The sequence below is a fragment of the Canis lupus genome, chromosome 29 (assembly GCF_003254725.2).
Source record: "Canis lupus dingo isolate Sandy chromosome 29, ASM325472v2, whole genome shotgun sequence".
NCBI lineage: Eukaryota > Metazoa > Chordata > Mammalia > Carnivora > Canidae > Canis > Canis lupus.
Genome location: NC_064271.1, coordinates 20,692,565 through 20,714,767, shown reverse-complemented (window position 1 = coordinate 20,714,767; position 22,203 = coordinate 20,692,565). Strand labels below are relative to the sequence as shown.

At 44.2% G+C, this 22,203-nt stretch overlaps 1 protein-coding gene and 1 long non-coding RNA gene across 11 annotated transcripts in view; one reads left to right on the top strand and one right to left on the bottom strand.

Annotated features, from left to right (window-relative positions):
* LOC112678600 (uncharacterized) overlaps positions 1–4,668 on the bottom strand; it is a 46,834-nt gene extending 42,166 nt beyond the window's left edge. For both annotated transcript variants that reach the window (XR_007407016.1, XR_004810369.2), the window contains exon 1: positions 4,375–4,668. This is a non-coding gene — a long non-coding RNA (uncharacterized LOC112678600). The remainder of the gene's footprint in view (positions 1–4,374) is intronic.
* Positions 1–22,203, top strand: part of EYA1 (EYA transcriptional coactivator and phosphatase 1) — a 420,890-nt gene that overhangs the window by 54,403 nt on the left and 344,284 nt on the right. For 3 of the 9 annotated variants that reach the window (XM_049103810.1, XM_025477979.3, XM_035708234.2), the window contains exon 1: positions 15,353–15,524. The exons of 5 other annotated variants lie outside the window; for them this stretch is intronic. The gene's annotated coding sequence lies outside the window, so the exon portion shown is untranslated. Of the gene's footprint in view, positions 1–14,848; positions 14,971–15,352; positions 15,525–22,203 lie in introns of those variants that run through there. One more of the 9 variants, XM_025477977.3, reaches the window with a different exon arrangement.

Below are 22,203 nucleotides of genomic sequence, written 5' to 3'. Positions count from 1 at the left end.
CTGGCTTGATTGCGGTGAATGGTGGGTATTTCCTGTGTTTAAGCCCACATATGGATTGAGTAAGGTAGTGGCAGAGAGACTACTGTTTTCCTTCACTACATCTTCATTTCTTTTTCACAGGCTAAGCCTTTTTTGTTTTTCCTGGCTCTGTTGTCAAAATACTGACCAAAGTTTTGGCTCATGGTTTGGAACACCAGGCCAAAACAATCCTCTGGAAACTAGTGTGGCAAAATGTATTTTAATCTATACATTCACCATTCAACCATGTGCATAACCACACCCAGTGACCCACTCTGTGGTTTAAAAACAACATGGGTTTGCCCCCAGAACAGTTTGATTTATATGACAAGTTTTTTCAAACCTGCTCTATCAACATTAAAAAATGTTCTGAGGCTTGGTTTCATCACATCTCTTGTGGAAAAAAAAAAAAAAAAAAGTACTAACTACACTAGGATCATTTTTGTTTCTGTTTTTAAAAACAAGGTGAATTCCATGTGCTTTCTGCAGAATTTCCTTTAAAAATGTATTCAAATAATAGGTTATTTTGATAATGCATGAAAAATATGTCCAAGTCAGAAAGCAGTTAATGCAATTATTGAAAGTATTTCCTAGTAAGTTACCAATAAGAAAAGATTAAGAATTTTCCTTGAATGAGTCATCCTATTTTTCTTTAGACTAATTCACAATGATTAATTCCTAAGTATCAGAATGATTAATTCATAAGTATCAGAATCCATATTTTTTTCCTTGCCTTTCCGGAAGTGCTGGATTAAGTTCTTTGTTAACTCTATTTCACAATGCAAAAGCATCACGGGTACCTCTCCCATCCAAGTTTGAATATTGCTTGAGAGATAAGATTGTTCAAAGGTATTCTGAAGAACTTTACAAACAGTGAATCCCACTTTTGATGATTCATCCATTTCGTTTCCTCCTCTGTACTGAACCTACTTTTTAAAATTCTGAACTAATGAATATTTTAATGGATACTAATTGCTTCTTGTTTCAACAAAAACAGATTTTGATTTGTGTCTCCAAGTACCTGCTCCCCTCAAGATGTTTGCCTTAAACAAGGCAACACTGGAAAATTTTACTGAATTACTTAAATTTGCCACCTGGATTTTCTCCCAGATGAACAGCAAGAGCTAAAGTGGTCAAAAAAAAATGTCCTTTGACTTTAAATTAAGTATTAAAACTTTCAGCAAAACGCATTTTATAGTGTGTGCTGCAGAAAATTTTACGGTTCCCCCTCCCTCCGCTAAAAGAGAGCTCGCTGAGAAACGAGGGGCAAACTCCATTAAAACATTAAGCTTCTCTTCTCTTTCCCCCCCCTCTCTCCCATATCTGACTACCTAGGCTTTAGTAACTTCTATCTCTAGTAGGTCTGGCAGGATAAAGATTTCAAAGTTCCAAAATCTAGATCCTCCTTTTGGAAAGTGAAGAAAGTGTTGATTTGGGAACATGGCAAAGGAAAGAAGGTGGAAAAAAAGTGGGGGTTAGCGGAAGGCATAGCTTTCCAATAGCTGGTGACCTACTTTGGGCTCTCTGTAAATTTTAAATGCATTGTTTATAGGATATTTTAGTCAGTTTGAATCTTTAGACTTCATTGTTCTGTTCCCTCTTCTCAACCCAATTACCATTTCCAAAACTGTAAGTTTCCATAAACCAGAGATAGTCCCAGTTCCAAATACTTTTGTACTTTTAGGTTCCCAGACTAGTGATATACTACCTAAGGGCTTTCATGCGCATTTAGGACAAGGATTTAAGATTTTGAAAAGTCAGAGGCAGCTTTTGGCGATGTCACTGTCTGTGGGTGCCTAAGCCTACAGTTACCAGGGTACGCAGGCTCTCTGCCCACCCAGGCATCCCTGACTCCAGCTTGTCTTCACCTGGAATCCGTGGAGGCTGCACAACCCACAGTAGACGCCCCAAAGGGATCCCTCGGCCCGAACACAGGCACCCCGGGGTGGAGGAGCGAGTAGTGGCGACGTCACACCGTTTCGCATATCTCTGAATTGAAGACTGGCTTGTAAGCCCGCCTGAACCGCCCATCCACCCGCCAAGGCAAATCCACAAACGCATTAGAAGTCCCACGGTGTACCTGGACCTCCTGCCCCTAAATGAGCTGTGATTTTAATAAGCTGAATCATATTTTGCAGTGCCTCTCATTTCATAGGAAATAGGGAAAAACTGAAAATACCTCAAGCAAAGAACACAAAACTGTTATTTGCAGACAAAGGAGCTTTTATCTATGATCTCTGATCTGTTGAAATATTGGTCCTAGGAATAGTGGCTATTGAATTACCAAAGTTTTTATTAACTACACGACTAATAAAATAATCCTTGAGAGGCTGAAAAGAATCAGAAAATTATTATATTGCACTTATTTTATTAGGATTGTACAGTTTATCACCTATTAATACAGTCTTAACTCTGTAATGCAACAGGAATACATCTGTTTTTAATACTTGCTGTATAGATCATTAGCCTACCGGTCTTTCTGATCTGTTTCTCCAGTGGCAAAATAAATATCATAATTAGTGCTATTTTTGTGCCTAGAGTGCCACTTTTGTACAAGTTAAGAGATATTATTGGGTCTGCTAATGTGGCCCTGGTTTTCAACTCAGGTGATTAGTGTAGGGAATTAAGTGTGTCTACTCATTATCCATTGGAGATTGCAGAGATACAGCAGACAATCAGAATCATAATTCCAAATGAAAATAAAGCATGATTCTTTAAACGTGTTTAGAAGGGTGCACGGCAGGGCATATTTTCTTTCTTACTGGCAAGAGTTTGTAACTGGATACGTTAACATTACTGAGAACATGAAAACATGAAACAAAAGTATTGATTCAAGAATTCACTGAAGAATCCAAGTGCACACTGGCTGGTTTTATTCTTTCAAAGTAGAAGTTATATTGGTTGTTTATGGCAGACAGGTACAACTAACTGGTCCTTCCCTTCATGCATTTTTCAACATACATGAAAGAAAGTGTTATTTGTATTGTTAAATTTACATTATCTCCCCCTTTAATCGCATCAGCTGCTAACTAGATCTAGAAATAATGACATTTCAAGGGAAAATGGCAAGCATCTCCAGAAGACTGGAGTATAATGGAAGAACCTAATTAATTTAACCTCATAATCTTCCATAATGGCTGAGTTTCATCATTCCCACAGATGGAGCTTGGAGGAATTAAGAGTGCTGTGCATCCCCACAGACTCCACAGATTGGCTGGCCAAGGGGAGACTTTTCTCTATATTGCTTCAATTCACATATTAGCAATGTCTGCTTGAAGTATACAAGGAAGATAAAGTGTGTGGCATTAAAAGGTGAAAGTGAAAACCCCATTATTGCAAAATGTCTTACTTCTAGTTTTATACAGTAGAGGCAAAACAAAATCTCTTTGTTGAGAGACGTGGGACCAAGAATTTAAGATTACCTATAAATATTCTTTTAGGTTTAAATTGCAACAGAAAGGGAAACAAGGCTTAACCTCAGGAAAATGAGAGATTTGCACACGTCTACAGCTAGACTTAGAAATGCCGTTATTCATTTTTTTTCTTGCCTGAATGATTTGTAATATTTTCTAGAACTTTTCCTAATATAAGAAAATGGAAAGATGTGGGGATCCTGTGCAAGCACAGGTACAACAGAGTAGGGGATTTAAAAAAAAAAATACTTGTGTCATCAGAATACTTCCACTGTTGATTTCTCTGCAACAGTGACAATACTGTAGGCATTAAATACCGCCCAAATTCTTTGCTGGTGAAGAAATCTGAGAGCATCTCTCTCATTTTTTTTTTTTCCCCAAAGAAGCCAGTTCCTTTCCAGTGTCAAAAAACTATATGCTACTTTACATACCTTAACTGTGAATATAAGCATGGCTTTCTGTTTCTCTGATCACACTGAACATTCAATCTCAGAAAAATATTGACAGCTGTCTGAGGGAACACTAATTTCAGATCCTACCCGTATTGTACATGTATTAGATGGGCTGATAATCACGAAATTGGAATTATTTGCTTGGGTCTCATACAAATCTTAGAAAGAGGAAGGGTGGTGGCTGAGCCCTCAGCAGCTCACCACAAGGGAAAAAAACCTTACCCATATTATTGTAAACACTGGCACTTACTCATTCCATGATCTTTGCATTTCCATATGCCAAGCCTTATGTTAGAGGCTAGAATCCGCCTTTCCTGCAGGTGCCCCCAACAACGAGTGTCAAGCTTTACAAACATTTTTTTTTTTTTTTTTTGTCTGTCAGATTGTGATTTTTAAGTTGCTGGTCTAAATTTCGGAAATACTCCCAAATCACTCTCTACCTCTTTCGAAAACGTCCAAATCCACCTTCTAGGGAAGGGGGAGGTCTTTACCTGGCCAAAGCCCTAGGGGTCTTCAGGTAGCACTTGGCTGACGAATAACGACCTCCCTAAACGCATGAGCAAAGGTGTTTCTCCAGCAAATGGCAGGTGGCACCGTCTGGCTGCACCCAGCACAGCCAGTCTCCGGCGGTGGCAGAAAGAACCCGAGACCGCCGGGGCGGGGCCGAGCCGCTGGCTCCCTGCGCACTTTGCAGCGCCTCGCCCGTTGCTTCCCGAGACTGTGAGCCACGGGTCCCCCAGGGTGGTGGCGGCCCCAGAAATTCCGCAAGGCTCTAGCTAAAGGCAACGACGAGCTGGGAGTGTGTCGGGGGGCGGGGGGGGGGGAGGTGTGGTCCTGTCTTCAGGTTGTGATGCACCGCACGCACGCGCTCCCCCACTCATTATTTGTTCACGGTGGGGGGTTGGCGGGAGTGATGCTAAAGCTGGTCTGGGCGACCCTTAAAAGCTCCACCCCTGCCTTGAAATGGAAGGTTTGCACTTGGCCGCGGTGAAGGCCGCCAAAACGCGGGGGGCGGCCAGAAAGGGGAGAGGGGGCTGGGGAGAAAGGCTTCCCTGTAAACTTTGTGCTGCTAAGGAGAAGGTACTGGCCGTACTAAGCCCCCAGAACTGCAGAAGGAAAAGTGGGGTGCGAGTGGGGGCTGGAGAGCGCGGATTCTCAGAAATCCGTTTGCAAGGGTGAAGGGTGAAGGGCGGAGCGCGGTCGGTTCTCGGGGATGTGTCCTCAAAAGGGCACCTGGGTTCGGGAGCGGCGTGCCCTGGCCTCGGGGCGCGCGGGGATTCCGACCTGGCGGCAGCTCCCGAGCCTGCGACCGCCTGGCCGGGTGTTCGCTCACTGCACACCTAGGGACTGGTGAGCACTCGCCTCGCGCCGGGCACTATTCTAGACGCCGAGGGCAGCAGCCGTGTCATCTTAGGCGGGTCCCTTGACCCCGGGGAACGCCAGTTTCTTCACCCGCGGCACCGCAGGGCCGGACGGCTGCGAGGCCGCTCAGATCCCTTCCAGCTGTCAAACAGGCCGCGGGCGCGATGGGTGTGCCCTCCGCTGACGGATGAGCCCCCTACTCTCGGCGGTGGGCGGGGAGAAGGACCCGATAGGCCATTTTGCTTGGGTCACTTCTAGGCAGGCGAGATGCCATTGTTCCGCACGCTTGGCCGGCACGACAAAGCTGTTCGGGGGTGCGGGAGCCCAACTGATCTCAGCCCCCAGAGGCTGGTTTCCCAAAATATTACGGCTGACCTGGGCGAAATCTCTTTTCAGAAGCACAGGCGTAAGGCATCTGACCGTCGTCAGGGTCAGAGCAGGCCTCTCTGCAGCACGCGGGCCAGCAGGAGGCCCCTTCCAGCCGGGGGCCACGGCCCGGGGCCCCGCTGCCACTGGGCGCTCGGAGGAGAGACCCAATCCAGCCCACCGAGCAGGGCCCCCTCGGGGCGCGGCCCGCCCCGCCCGACCGCGCCGAAGCCAGCCGGGTGCCCCGCGCCCACCGCGGCCTCCCCGGCACCGTCGGCTCCCCGGGCCCAGTTGCCATCGAAGGCTTCTGTGCGCGCCTGCAGTCGCGTCCCTTCCCGGGGACTGTTTCTAGCCCGAGCTGGGAAATGCGGCGCGTGGATGCGGTGCCCCCGGTCCCCGCGCGCACTCCCCAGCGCCGGCGAGGGCAGCTCTACCCGAGCCCCCGGGGCCCCGCGCGCTCCTCGCGGCTCCGGTCTCCGCGACGCTACAGGCGGCGTCTCTCCCGCCCAGGCCTCCGACTGCTTCCCCGGCGCGGGTGTAGGGGCCCCTGCCTGCGGCAAGCCGAGCCCAGCGCCCTTCGCGCCTCTGGCCTCCTAATCTCACCGCCCACAGCCTTCCTCCAACCTCCCTGGGTGGGTTCAAAGCCTCCGGGGCTTTCTGGTTCAATCCTCGGGCTCCCTCCCCCAGTCCCAGTGCCCCCCAGTCTGGAGCTCAGAACCCGCGCGCGTGACTGCGCCGCTGCGGGAACTAGCCGGGTCGCTGCGGAGCTGGGGGGAGGGGGAGGCGGGGAAGGGGAAGGGGAGGGAGGGACGCGAGGGAGAGGCCGTGGGTTGGGGCAAACTGATCCTCGCGGGGCTAAGCAGAAGCAGCTGCTGGTAATAGGGCCGCCTGGGAGGGAGCGGGTTTCCCAGCCCCGGCCGCTCGCCCCTGCAGCGGGTGCGCAGGCGGCCAGAGCCACCGCCGGCGGGGGGCGGGGGGGGAGGCGCCCGGAGACACCCGCTCCACCCGCGGGCCCGAGCGCAGGTCCTCCAGCCCTCCGTGGGACCCGGCAGTCCCGGAGGGCTTCCCGGATCGGCCTTCCTCACCGAGGCGTGGTAACATGCCCCCACCCCCACCGCTCCCGCCCGAACCCGCTCTCCTTTCCTTCCTCGCACCCCAAGTACGGTGCTAGACGGGCGTCCTGCAAAGCTGCCTAAGGAGGTGGGACGAGGGGCGGCAGGAGAAGTGCCCTCGCCTCCACCCCTCACACCCAGCATCCTGGAGGAGATAGCCAAACCCCTCTCGCTGCTTCCGGGGGCCAAGCAGCAAGGACGCGCTTCACTTAGAAGCATCTCTGGCTGTCTTTTCCCATGGACTTCTGAGAAGTGAAGTAAGGAAATGATGCTTGCTGCAGTTTCAGAAGCTTATATTGGACAAGTGTTAGCGAATGAAAAAATATGAAACTTAGAAAAATTAATAAGCGCATGGAAATCCACGACAAGCCATAACAACTGATTTTTATCTATCATTTTATATCCGTCTATTATCCATCTAAATATAAAAACCCCGTGATTTTATGTAGTTTACATAAACCACAGGTATTTGGCACTTGCTCTTGTGTTTTATTCCGATATTCGTGAATTGGCAATGGGCCTTCCAAACCGACTAAACACGTATTTTAATCTTGGAAAAATAAAATTCTGCTCGACTTCTTGCATTTACATTTTATGAGGTTGTTTTTTTTTTTTTTTTTTTTAATTGGGAGGTAGTCCTCTAAAAATCTCCTCAACCACCCAGTTAGAGTCCTAAGGCTTTCGGCCTCTGGTTCCACTGCTTCAAGTGATATCTAGTAATAAAATCTTTGCGGTCCCAGAATATAATCAATCTAGAATTTCTTTGGATGTTTACATCACGAAGTTTTCATTACAATCTTGTTAACATGTTTTGTTTAACTCAAGACATGTTAGAAAAGAAAAACAAAACTGAACAGTTCTTATGGAGGGAATACTTTTTTCTTCAATCTAGACTTGATTGAAATATCAGCGGTAGTACTCTGATCTATCTCCCCTTTCCAAAGGAAATTTGTGTTCGATTTTATTTGTCAAATGATGCATACACACTGACAGTTTGTCTTTTGATTTTGTTTTAGAATGATATGGACTCTTAGCCACTAGAAGGCATATTCTGAAGTAAACAGCTCTTTCGGGTATCCGCCTACCTGTTAAGCTGCCCAAAACAGATCCTTAAAAAGATGTCTTTTCATCTTTACTTCTCTAATTCTTGAGGACTTCAGACATCTCTAAACAACTAAAATTTGAATGGCCCGTTTTAGGGAGCCTATGCATTATTGCACCTTGGATTTGGACAAAAGAACTGTTCATAATCTTTGGGGGGAAATAATCTACGTCTATTTCCAAACAGCCCGGGAAACGGCATCCTTGAGGTCCTTCCGCAAAAATCCCCGCCGGTGAGCTCCTTGTACATTTACGTCCGTAGACACGTCTCTATTCGGGCCACTCTCTTCCCTCTTCTCCTTTTATTGGATAAGTGCAGCTGTGGAGAACCAAACACAATATATATTGGTAAAGAATAAGGGAGACTCGAATCCTAAAGCCGTACCATATAATTTCTAGTTTCACTTCTTCTCTTCCCCACCTCCCCCACCCTCCTATCCCATTTGCAGGACCACGTGTGCAATTCTGCATCCCACAGTCTGTTCTCGAATTTCTTATATAGTTTCCCCCCTCTCTCAAGTAGTCCCCCCTACACACACACACACACACACACACACACACACTCACACACACTCGCAAAAATGCCGAGGGGGAAAAGGGCCTGAAATCGAATTGCAGAGGCCCCAGGCGGAGCGGGAGCGGCGGGCGCGCCTGCACGCGGTGACCCGCTCCCCGGAGTCTCGGGGCTTCTCCGGGAGCATCAGAACGTGCCGGCGTGGAGGACCCAGACGAGCCTTACGAGAGCAGCTAGACTCCCCAGACTTCCGTAGACTGCGGACGAAATCGACCAAGAAAAACCTCCTGCCCGAGGTGAATTTTGCTTAACTCTCTGAACCCGGCTCACGTCGTTTCATGGTCTTTGGTCTTGCGCTTCCTCCCCGTTGCCACAGCCCCCCTCCCCTCCTCCCCTGCGCGGGACCCCAGACTGTCTCTCTCCGTCTGTCTGTCTGTCTGTCTCTCTTCTCAAGCTTCCCAGCTCAGTGCTTCCCTCAAATGAGTTATCCACGTTTGATCCTTGTAAGCCACAGGCACAAAACTTCTTGAAGGGTAAAAAAGCAAACGGTTTGATGAGCGTTTCTAGCTCACACTTAGTTTTCTACATACTTTCACCACCACCACCCCCTCCCCCGCGCCTCTTCTCGCTGGCAATCCAGTTCCATCGGTGCAGAGTGCAGGTACATGCATGGTGTGTTTTGCCTCCATAGATCCGATGGTGCCCGAGAATTCCCCGTGTTGCTGGACTGACACCCAAACCTATTGAATTAATGACTTGAGACTGCTAACAAAATTTTACGCAACTTCAAAGATTAGAAATTGCTACAAGTGGTCACCCTGCAGTCACCACAGGGATCATGTTATACACGTACACCCAGGAATAACTCCTTTTTCGCTCCAACAAACATTTTGCCCCAGCTAATCCAGTAGCTTCCTTAGCTGATTGTGACAGGATTTGAATTTTTCTTTTGCATATATAAATAAATTCTAGGCTCTGAAAGGAAATATCTATGTCATGTTAAGTTTAGGCAAATTATTAAGCTAGGCATTTATTTCAGGATCTTCAAGCAAATTAAAAAATGAAATCCAGGGACAAGGATTTCAGAGTAAAATGGCCATTAGTTTGTCAGCACGCTGTGCATTCTGGAAAGCGAGTGATAAAATTTATCTGTTGGGATTTCCCCCCTCCCCCCCCCCCCGCCCCCCTTTCATGCTCACCATAAACATACTGGTTTGGGGCTATGATTTAGTTAATATATAGATTTAATGTGATATAAAAGTACTGGCTTAAATGGTGCATAAAGCAATTTTAAGTTTTGTTCCTTCAAGGATAGCTTAAGCTATCAAACGTTTGTTTGATAAAATAGAATAATCTAGCAAAACAAAGCAAGCAAACAAAATGTCTGGTGTTTGGAGAGAAACCACATGGAGGCAAAGAATAAAACAAAACAAAGAAAAAATAGACAAAAACAGAAACAGAAGAAGTCAACCCCAATCAGCAATTCAGCTCTCTGAATATCTAATATTCAAGGACACATTAGGTTTTCATTATCAAAAACAGCTCTTCAGTGCCTCTTGTTACATGTTAAGAAATAAAGACAATTACAATGTTGGAAACATAATTTTCCTCACTATAAATATTTTATGCTTATCAAACAAACAGTGGATTGTTTGTTTTCTCTTTTCCACTACTCCTTTGGCACTAATTTTGGCACTTAGATGGTACTTGGTTTGGCATGCAAAGCAAGGCAGTTTGAAAATTATCTTTACAGCTACCTCTGGTACTGTTGTTCAGGCTTATTATTGGCCAATAGAGAGCTGACTGTTTCATCTAAATGGCCTCAGCCCACAATCTATGCTTTTATAGGATAAACCCTTCATGTTCCATCTTTTCAATGAATCCACACTCTCTTATCCTGGGCTTTCTACCTGTTTCGTTTTATTTTTACAAGATGCCAGAACTCACAAAATGGAATCAATTTTATTAAAATGTTAATAGTAATTTGCAATTATAAACCAAAAGTCAACAAAAGTACTATCAGCTACCTGCCAAAAACATGGTAAGGAAATAGCAAATGAGATTTAACCTAGATAAGTACAAGTAGTATGTCCGGGGAAATATAATCTAGAAGTCATAAACTTGAGCTCCAGCTTCATACTCTTCATGAGTCAAACTCCCTGATATTTCCATTTTGCTGGCCATTAGAGTTTACTTATGGAGCATGCAGTTCTGTTCTAAACTATGCGAGAAGAACAATTATTTTGGATTTTTTAAAATGCACGTGCAATTTTATTATTGGAGAAAAGGGTGCTATTTTAAAAATTTCCTAGTTGTGAGAAAGAAGAATAAATCTGATGCTTGTTTGTCATATGATATCACAGAGATGTAAAAAGAACAATCAAACCATTGCCTTTGGAGTGGGGGCAAGAACAAGTGACTGCCACATCAAGGAATCATATTCCCTTACAGCACTTGTTAGATATCATCTCTTTATAAAAGTAAAGGCAGCTCACAAATGGATATGTTAATTAGTAGAATGATCTGGATAAAAGCAAATTGGAAGCTCAGGAAAGCTCCAACTATAATAGTAGTTGAGAATGAAAACTATATATGTGCCAAGAAAGAAAAGTGATAAAAAGAAAAGAAATATCAGGCAAATTAGATTAAATATGGACAAAGACTGAATCTCAGTAACTTCGGAAGATGAACACAACAGATACTAATTTTTTTAAATAGTAAATGTACAATAAAGTTTACCATAGTAATTATTTATGAGACATAGGATACGGGTAAAACATCACTTAACCTTAAGTCTTTGCTTTAGTAGAACACTGGCCAAGAACCCTTCTGTTGTATCCCACACTTGGTTTCCTAAGCTATAAGTGCATAAAGCATCCCCTCATTAGATACCTCCAAAATGTCTGGTATGATTAAAGAATTTGATGATGTTCTTTGGAAGTGTTGATGGGGGAAATGTATTTGCTTCTGTTAGTCAATAATAAATGGATTAGAAAACCAGCCCTAATCTAACAAGAAATTGTATGTTAAAGTCAAAATTTATGGCTCACCTTATAAGTTCCTGTCTAGTGAGTAAATATCTACCTGGCTTACCTCATACCATTTTTTTTTTTTTTAGAAGAGCATTAGGCATAGAAATTGACTTTCAGATCACAAGATATTTCAGTAGATGAAAATTCCTGTGTACTTTTCATAACATAAAGGTCCTAGAGCATAGGGGTCGGTCTTATGCACAATTTTCTTGGTAATATTATGCTAGTACCTTCCATTCATGCTCCCAGGCCACACACATTCTACACTGAAGGAGTTAATGTGATGCTAACTGTACTAAGTGATTTAGCTAAGTGAAAAAAGACCAATGGGGGGGGGGGATGGGAGAGGATTATTGATCTAGTAGAAGTTTCTTTAAATGGTTCCTGCACATAAGAATTTCTAACTCACACCTGAAGAGTTGGCTTGACTCTTGGCTGTTCCCATAATGGTCCAATCTTCTCCCACTGATGCTCAGAAGTAAATCTCAATGTAAGCTAGCGGGCTGGATCTCCATCCTCCTTTAAGCAAAATTCCCATTAGGTGCTTTTGACAAGTTTTTCTATATAAAATTATATTGCCAAATAAATAATGAAAGGATTTTTAAAGTGTGTGTGTGTGTGTGTGTGTGAGAGAGAGAGAGAGAGAGAGAGAGAAGCGCAAAATCTCTTTTGAATCAAGATTGTTCATAACACACCCAACCTGTCATTGTAGACACAATACAAATGCTCAATGAACTGTGAAACTTCTGTTGATTCTTGCCCTCTGCCTTCTATGGATCTGTATTTGAGAGTTTGACTAGGACCTGGGTTTAAATATACATTTCTGTCACATGTGTTCTGTGTTTATGCCATAAAGCTAGAGTATAACTCTACACTTAAGCAATTTTTACGTCATGTGCAAAAAACCCTGTCATTTCTTTATTGTACATAAGGTAGGTTAGGATAGCAGTTAAGATTAGTATTTTATGACATGTAAACAGCTGAATGTTCTCAATCCAATATAAACTAACAGATATCTAATTGATTCCTTATGGTATTTACTAGTTACTTACATGGAAATTCAACAGATACATATATCTATAAATACATCAACAGATGAATATAAACATATAAATTCTCAAGTGGATAATTATGAATATATATTTTATTGGGTTTTGGCTTAGTGTTAGAAAGGACATTTACATTTTTATTGAAAACTTTGTTCAGACCTGCAGTCATGTCAAATGAAAAAATAAGTATATTTTATGTTAAAAATAAACCTATCTTAGGTGGTATAATGCATTTGCAGATTGTGACCCTATGCCCGAACAGGACTATAAATCCACACTGTGCCTGTGATTGATTTGGGATTTGGATTTCTGATCTGGCGGAGAGATGTGTAAAAACCTCAAGTAGTCAACAGCTCCCTATTGGCTGTGCATCTGAGGGGCTCGAGAGCATTGTTTATTCCAGCAAGTGTCTGGAATACATTATACTCAATAAATTGGCTCCTGTTACTCCCGTTTTGGAGAATATGAAGAATTTGTATACTGCACTAAAAGAAATGTACTTTGCCCAAATAACAACTTTCCCAAATAGAAAATTCTGAATATGACTTTATCTTCTGAATCTGGTACTGCCAATATTTTAAACACATGCATTTCCAAAAGAGCAATAATAAGATAATTCTCCACACCTTCAAATTCAGAAACTGGTTCAAAGTTTCGATCTGTCTTTATCCAAAGACCATAGGAATGTTTTGAGAAGTTAAAATATATATATATCATCATATTCTATTATATATTATATATAATTTCTGAATTATAAAGATTACAAAGATTGATTTTTTTAAAATATGATTTTCAGATCAATTCCATGCCTATAGTCTTTGAGAAAAGAAACTTTCATTCATAGCAGAGTTCATAGCAGACACTTATATTTGGTAGTTTGGGGTTATTGTTGCTTCTTCGTTAAATAAAACTTTTGATCACCTAAGCTCTCAAAGACTCTGGATGTGCTTTTTTATATCATAAAAATTTTTTATATTCATAATGGGTTGAAAGGATAAGCAATGGATTCAAAAAGGCAAAGCCATCCTCATCACTGACTGACTTGGTTAATATTTCTATTATTTCTAGTAGGACAAGACATTGGGTTTACATAATTTATCAGTGCACTGACTTCTGCAAGAAGTCCTCTCACCTGATTTATATGGCCTATTTTGGAAAGTTTCAGGCTCTGCATATATAGAAACATCTAATAATTTAGGACCAAAAATCAGTCTTTGTGTGTATTTCTATTTATTTCCTGTGTGTTGGTCTTATCTCAGAATCTATAACCTATGGTCTTTGAAGGTGAAGGACACTGACTCCAGCACATGGTATTTAGTAGAAGTCAACAGATTCTTGACTGCTATAAACTACAGTAAAGCTTGTGAATCTAGATGAGTTTGAAAGAATATGCACAACTGTATCTGTATTCATGCCATGCTTTATACTTTCCGAGGGCCTTTTGCCTACATGATCTCATTTGATGTGAATCATTGAGCGAGGAAGGGGAAGGCATTTTATTTGAGAGGGAGAGAGAACTGCAAACCCTGCAATGCTCTGGAGCAGCAGGAGTCCTTATAAGAACAAATCATCAAATCATTTGCATATCTTTCAGTGCCTGTGATTGGATTCCCTAATCAAGTAAGCGGAAGTTCCCAAAGAAGGAGCATCTCAGATTACAGGCCTGTGAGGGATGCTTCATCCAACGCCTAAATACTTCACAGGTTGAATCCAGGTTGGCTCTAGCCCCCTATGAACTCACAGATACAGAGGGATTTTGAGGTTACAGAAACTTCCCCTTACCCTCCCAAAGGGTTCCTTGATGCAAAAAAAGGTAAAAAAAAAAAAAAAAAAAAATTAGTAGAAAGGATCCTGGGCCAAGATGGGACAGAAAGTGCAGTGCGGGCTGAACGATTTTGGGTAATCCACTTACCACTCTTTGTCTCAGTTTCCTTAAGTTGGAGGACATACCTTTAAGACCACTTATAAACTTATCTGAATCCCAGATGTCTTAATAAGTTTCAGTCTCACTGCTTATTCCATTAAATCCTCCCTACCCCAGCAGGAACACACACACACACACACACACACACACACACACACACACCTTGTCACTGCCTCTCCTCCCCTCAGGGCCACCTGGAGCACACCTAACTCCCGCATGTCGACAGGCCAGCCCCCCCCCCCACCCGCCCCCGTTTAAGCACTGCAAGGCTGAGGAGCCCCGGACGCCCCGCGGGGCGCGGGCAGCAGGCCCAGGCTCGGCTCGGGCGCGGAGGGGAGTCGGGCCCAGGGAGGGGGACGCGGCTCCGGGGGCGGCCGGGGTGCGGGGCCGCTGCGAGCCGCGCAAAGGGCGCCCCTCCGGCCCGAGGCACAGGCGCCTTCAAGGAGGAGAGAAAGGAGGGAAAAAAAGCCACCGCTGGCTCGAATTTCTGGAAGCCGGAGCAGTGTCTGCCCTAAACACAGAGACCGAACCCCTCTTGGCGCTGCCCAGGCCTCTCCGTTACCCATTTTCGGTTTGTCTCGGGAAGAACCGGTTCCTCGGCCGCGCGCCGCCGCAGTGGCGACCCGAGTAAGTCCAGCCGCCGGGCCGGGCGCCCGCCACCGTCCCCGCGCCCCGCGCCCCGCGCCCCGCGCCCCGCGCCCCACCTCCGGCCCCCGCCCGCGCCCAGCCAGCACCGCGGAGGCGGCCGGGGGGGCCCGGCCCGGGAGAGCGCGCCCCACCCCGCCCCCGCCCCCGCCCCCACCCCGCCCCCCAGGCGCGGGCACCGCCGCCAGGTGCGCCTGGACACCTGGACACCTGGACACCTGGAAGGGCGCGGCGGCGCGCGCAGGGGGGGGGGGGCGCGCGTGGCCCCTGTGCCCGCGGCCTTGGGGCGCCCGCTGCACGTGGAGGGATGTGTCTGGGGCCGTTTGTTTTCCTTCCGGGAGGTGGTGACGGATTGGGACGTCGGGGGACGGAGGGGGGTCATCTTGGCCCTATTTGATGTTGTGATTGCTGTCCTGGACGTGTGCTTGCGCTGGAAGCCCCAGTAATGGGAACCATTTGGGGAGCCGTTGGGGCAAAAACCAGATATTTATATTTAGCGTCTACCTAGCCCCTGGAATTCCTTACTCTGGCTGAAAGTGAGTTGGTTCGGCCACACCAAGGGGGCCGGTCGGAAGAAAGAAGTAGCAGATGGATAGGGGGATGGGGGGGGGGGGAGGCCAACAACGGGCACTCCTTATTTCTAGGAATAATTAAGAAACCAAGCAAAAATAAACAGGATCTGTGCTTTACCTTCGGTGAGTTTGGCGGGGAGGGAGGTGGGAATCATGCATGCAGGAGAAACAATTTCTATAATTTTCTTTATGTTAAAGCCCACCCGACGATTTTTGGTCTGGTAGCCACACTGATGAGCACTCGCTCCATTAGTCATTTCATGAGCCTCAAAGCCTCTTTAAAAAATTTGAGTGGGGGGATCCCTGGGTGGCTCAGTGGTTTGGCGCCTGCCTTTGGCCCAGGGCGCGACCCTGGAGACCCGGGATCCAGTCCCACGTCGGGCTCCCGGTGCATGGAGCCTGCTTCTCCCTCTGCCTGTGTCTCTGCCTCTCTCTCCATGTCTACCATAAATAAATAAATAAATAAATCTTTAAAAAAAATTTTTTTTGAGTGGGAAGAGGTCTCAAGCCTGTAAAGAAGTGTGGATTAATTATATATTCAAAAGAATGGGTGGCAAGTATCTACTCAGCGAACAGGAACCCAGCTAGGAGTGAGAAGTGGAGGAAAGATGTAGAAGCAGGATGTCCCTGTAGAACAAGGAAGGCATTCTTCCATCCTGTTCAGAGGCCCCATGTGTCCTGTGTCTCAAACTCCAGCGGTTCATTCAGCCAACGCTGGGAAAGGTGCCATGTACCAAGCATCTTGTTACATGGATAAAAATGGTTTGTGCCCTGAAGGCGCAGTGTGGTGGACAATTGTGACCTGATGTGACTAGCACTCTGATGGGTGAAATCACAAGTGCACAAGGCTTCCTGGGGGGAAAGGACTGGATGAGCCTTGAAAGCTATGGAGGAGTCCGGGTGAAAGGTGTGTCCTTCAGATAGATATTTGTTGGCATCAAGGGCGTCTGGGAGCAGCCAGGGATAGCTGCAGGGGAGCAGGAGAGACTTGAGATGCAGGAGAGATGTGCAGGGATGGTAGCTGGGGCCAGGTTGGAAAAGACTTGGATGTCTATCATCCGAATCAGACGAAATCAGACTGTTCTCTGCTTTGGGAGAGAGCACAGTCTAACAAGTTTCACAGTTTGGAACATGTAAAGAAAAGCCCTTGGAAAGCAGGGAGAGGACTGTGCTAATTAAGACTAGTCACAAAATAGGAACTATGAAAAAAATCTTTTAGTAGGATTATTTCCCCTATAAAAAATAGTGTTCACAAAAGGTAATTGAAGAGAGGAACACTACGGTAACAGATTGTTTTACTAATTGTCATCTTAGTGACCCAAAATGCAGCTTCTAAAAGTGTCCGATTGTCCTTAAGCAGTTGACATACATCATAATTTTTTAATGTAAAGACTAGAGACAGCTAAGCATATTGGATTATAGTCTTATGACCTTTCATCCTTCACAAAATGCTTATCATTTGCTCAACCCAAATTTACTGAACATGTACTATGTGTAGGACGCATTTTCAGTAATTTCTATCCTATTAGATGATATTAATGTCATTGTATAGATGAAGAAACAGGCCCCAAAAGGTTAATTTTTCTAAGATCACAGAGTTTATAAGTGTCAGGGTTTCCAATCCTTACCCTCCTACCCTAAGCCTTCAGTAGCCTTTTTCACCCTTTGACTCATGAGGACTAGCTCTGTTTTTGGCTTTCTCCCCTTTATCAATATATTTTTTAAAGATTTTATTTATTTATTTGGAGAGGACATGAGTGGGTGAGCATGAGCACAGGGAGTGGCAGAGGGAGAAGCAGATTCCCTGCTGAACAGAGAGCCAAATGCAAGTGGGGTGGATCCCAGGACCCTAGGATCATGACCTGAGCAAAAGGCAGACACTTAACCGACTGAGCCATCCAGGTGCCTATCAGTGACTTTATTTTTTTTTTAATTTTTATTTATTTATGATAGTCACACAGAGAGAGAGAGAGAGAGAGAGGCAGAGACATAGGCAGAAGGAGAAGCAGGCTCCATGCACCGGGAGCCCGACGTGGGATTCGATCCCGGGTCTCCAGGATCGCGCCCTGGGCCAAAGGCAGGCGCCAAACCGCTGCGCCACCCAGGGATCCCTATCAGTGACTTTAAAGTAGAATGCTAAAGTAGTGGTTTTTATTGTTTTATTTTTTAAAATATTTTATTTATTTATTTGAGAGAGAGAGAGAGAGAGCATGAGCAAGCAGGGTGAGAGGCAGAGGGAGAGAGGGAAGGAGAAGCAGACTCTCCTCTGAGCCCCAAATATGGGGCTCGATCCCAGGCCCCTGGGATCATGACCTGAGCCAAAAGCAGAAGCTTAGTTGACTGAGCCACCCAGGCACCCCTAAAGAAGTGGTTTTTAGGTTGGCATATGATGTATGGCATGTGATGCATCCACACAAAGCTGGAATGGATACATCAGTCATTGGCTTGCAGAATCCTGAGTCAAAGAGAATCTGAGTGAGCTTGATTGACAGGCAGAAACTAACAAAATGAGAATTTCACAGGGATGAGTCAGTTCTGCAACTGTAGACTAGAAGGATTATAACTTGAAAAGAGGTCATTTGCAGAAGAGTTGGAGTGTTCCTAAGCTCAGTCAATGCCAGTGATGTTGGAATCCAGGGACCACTGGCCAGCAGACATGTTCTATGGAGGGAAATCAGAAAGGTAATTCATTTTTAAAAACATATTTGGGGCCTAGAAAGGAAAGCCTTTGAGGGATATTATTAACTTTAAATGTTTCGAGAACATTTTGTATAGGAGGGCATTGGAAAATGTTTGTGTTGGTGAAGAAGAGAAACTGATCCTAGAGAAGGGATTTTGCTGGATCTATTTCATTTCACTCTATGGGAAAACCTCCTAAAAGTTAAACCTTCCAGTTGTGGAGCAAGTGACTTGCCAAGCTGGTGATCTCTGTCCCCAAAAGGGTTCCTGCAGAAGGAGACTGGCCATTGGATGTTTTAGGTGATTCCCATCCTCTCTGGGAGTTTGGATTCCACAGCTTCTGTGGCCCCATCACAACATCTTGTACTCTGGATTTCCCTGTACGTTATGTCACCCATTGTTTGCTCGTGGAATTGAGAGGAGGCAGATTTCTGAAGCTTTTCTACTTTGACTCTAATGGAAGTCATCCTTTGATTTTAAGGAAAGAGTGAAATTCATGAAACCCTGAGTCAGTACCTCTTTTTTGACCGCTTAATGCTTTCTCCATGACTGTCTTTGTTTTCGGTGTTTTGGCCGCTGAGACTGGAGCCCGGCAATCTTATTCCATCAAGTAATCCTTACTCTGGTCTAGAAGCAAGTAAAAGTAAGAGTCAGCATCCACGAAATGAGGAAATAGCTTTGCTAAATTTGAGTTGTGATTGTCAAGGGTAAGTGAGTAGTGTTGGAGCGGAGCAGGGAGGTGTGTGTTCTCTAGTTTCTCCTAAACTGGCACGTGTGATCTGCATTAATTCTAAAGTCTAATGATGACCTTGGGTCCCTGAACTAAATATGTTCCCTAATGAGCTGGACATTGAAGTCTATGTCTATATCCATGGCTAAAATTGCCTTCAGATTTTAGCAGATTTTAGCATAAGAATTGGAGACACAAATCTTTCCACTTATTTTTTTTTTTAGAAATAAACCTGCTGGGCAGCCCCGGTGGCACAGCGGTTTAGCGCTGCCTGCAGCCCGGGGTGTGCAGCCCGGGGTGTGATCCTGGGGACCCGAGATCAAGTCCTGCATCAGGCTTCCTGCATGGAGCCTGTTTCTCCCTCTGCCTGTGTCTCTGCCTCTCTCTCTCTCTCTGAATAAATAAATAAATAAATCTTAAAAAAAAAAAAAAGAAATAAACCTGCTTTTTAATTTTGACAGCTGAACTTTTTTTTTGTAGGCTAAGCACAGACCAAGTACTTTATGAATCTGACTCAGGGTATTACTGAAAACCTGACCACCATTCCACATTCTAATTTAGGATTTAAAGCCTTCAGGTTCATATCAATGATTGACATGCCAATTGAACCATAATACTAAAGAACATAGTGTCCCTTTTAATCTTCATCTCTTAAACCAAGGAGATGTTTTAAAGCCCCTTTTCACTTTTACACCTAAAAATGAAGATTATTAATTGTTGGACCCATATAATTTACTCAAGCAGGAGTGACTGTCACCTGCATTAGAAAGGAGTGTTAGTGGATAAGCAATTAGACAAAGATCAGCACTAATGTCATGTTTGATTTGGAGGGGCAATGACTATTATATTACCAGAATGTTGCTTCCTTGATGGTCCTGGAAAAAAGAGGTTGATAACTGATAAAAAAATGTGAATTGTAGCACATTTTTTAAAAATCAACTTTATTAAGCGTATGGCTCAATGAGGTTTTTTTTGTTTTTTTTTTTTTTTAAGATTTGAGAGACACAGAGAGAGAAAGAGAGAGAGAGAGGCAGAGACACAGGCAGAGGAAGAAGCAGGCCCCCTGCAGGAAACCTGACGTGGGACTTGATCCTGGGTCTCCAGGGTCTCCAGGGTCTCCAGGATCTCCAGGATCATGCCCTAAGCTGAAGGCAGTGCTAAACTGCTGAGCCCCCCAGGCTGCCTGATTCAATGAGTTTTGATAATCATGTTCACCCATATCACCACTACAGTCAAGATACAGCACTTCTAGCACTCCAGAAAGTTCCCTCATGGCTCTTTATAGTCCATCAACCACTCTCCACACCCCCACCCCATCTTGGGCTCTGGTTCCAGGCAACCACTATTCTACTTTCTATCCCTATGGGTGAGTTTTTGTGGTTTATTTTCAACCTCTTAGGAGGTATTTGATGTTAGATCTTTCTACATAAAAGTAAGGGAGTTGATGTTTCGTATCTCCTCCTTGTCTTTTGAATAAAGTGAGAAAATTTGTCATTTAGTTATAGTTATTTAGTTAATTTAGAGAGCAGAAAACATAACCACTGAATGGTACCAGTGTAGTTTGCTCCAGTTATTCTAGACCTTGTTATTTTAAAACTGAAACTATAGTCTCTGTAGGCTGAGAAACTATTTCTAGGATACACTGTATTATAAACTACATCTGTAGAGGACTGACCGTACCCTATATCCAGTAGATTCAACAGAATTAATATACCAGCCTGGTGAAATGTTAGATAGATTTCTTACTTGTGATTATGTTTTAGGTTCTTTTCTCTTGGATGCCTGCATTTGTCCATTACATATGAGATTTATACGCCTGTGGTTCTCAAGCAATACACTACCACACACCACTGTTCTTTAAATCCCTCACAGGTGTTCCACCAATCATAATTAATGGGAAACATTTACTATTTCTATGCTTGAGTATGAAGTATTTTATGACAATGGCTGTCAGACTCAACCCAATGAGTCATGTGACTTGGTGATTCACCTTGCTGAAAGAAGGGGAAAAAATGATCAGGATGGTATTAAAAGATCCCATGTTTACTGGAATGAGGTTTGACTTTTCATCTTGAGTCCAGGAGAGCAGATTCTATTCAAAGAGCAGTGTTGAGTGGAAGAAAGAGCAAATGACTAGCGTGTGATAACCATGCATACTTTTATCAGCATGGTGATGATTCACATCAATGATTTAGTTAAGGCTTTCAAATGTCCAGACATGTTTTTTGGTATTCAAAAATTCTTCTATGAAAAAAAAAAGGTAACCTATGATATAGGAAGATTCACAAATGCTATCAAGATTATAGGTTCTGGGCAGCCCGGGTGGCTCAGCGGTTTAGCGCCACCTTCAGCCCAGGGCCTGATCCTGGGGACCTGGGATCGAGTCCCATGTCAGGCTTCCTGCACGGAGCCTGCTTCTCCCTCTGCCTGTGTCTCTGCCTCTCTCTCTCTCTTTCTCTCTTTCTGTGTGTGTCTCTCATGAATGAATAAATAAATAAAATCTTTAAAAAAACTTAAAAAAAAGATTATAGGTTCTGTGTAGCAATTTCATTGGAATATCAAGATATGACTTTCATATTTCATCCTTCTACTAGGGCCAATGTTCTTTGTAAGAGAAATATGAATAAGGGAATTTGACCTCAGTTTCTAAGAATTACTACTTTCAACTATCATACCTTTTGGTCCTTTAATTGCAATCTAGAATTTATCCTTAAAGCATTTAAAAGTAGGGAAAGAACTTGATGAATGCAGATCTTAAAGTGTTATGTGCTATAGTGCAAAAGTGAAAAACAAACAAACCAATGTCCCACTTTATGGGATTATTGCCCTGATGGAATGCAAATTACATGGGAATATAAATTGCATTAAAAATGATAAATGTAGGGCAGCCCCAGTGGCACAGTGGTTTAGCGCCGCCTGCAGCCCGGGGTGTGATCCTGGAGATCTAGGATCGAGTCCCACGTCAAGCTCCCTGAATGGAGCCTGCTTCTCCCTCTGCCTGTGTCTCTGCCTCTCTCTCTCTCTGAATAAATAAATAAATAAATAAATAAATAAATAAATAAATAAATAAAAAAAATTTAAAAATGGTAAATGTAGACCATAAAATGATTATGGAACAATGTTAAGAGAAACTGGAAAAATACAAGCATGATGATTCACTACGATTATACTTTTATAAAAGTAAGTTGGGTTGATGGGATTATGGTATGTTTCTTCAGAGTTTTCTCAATATTG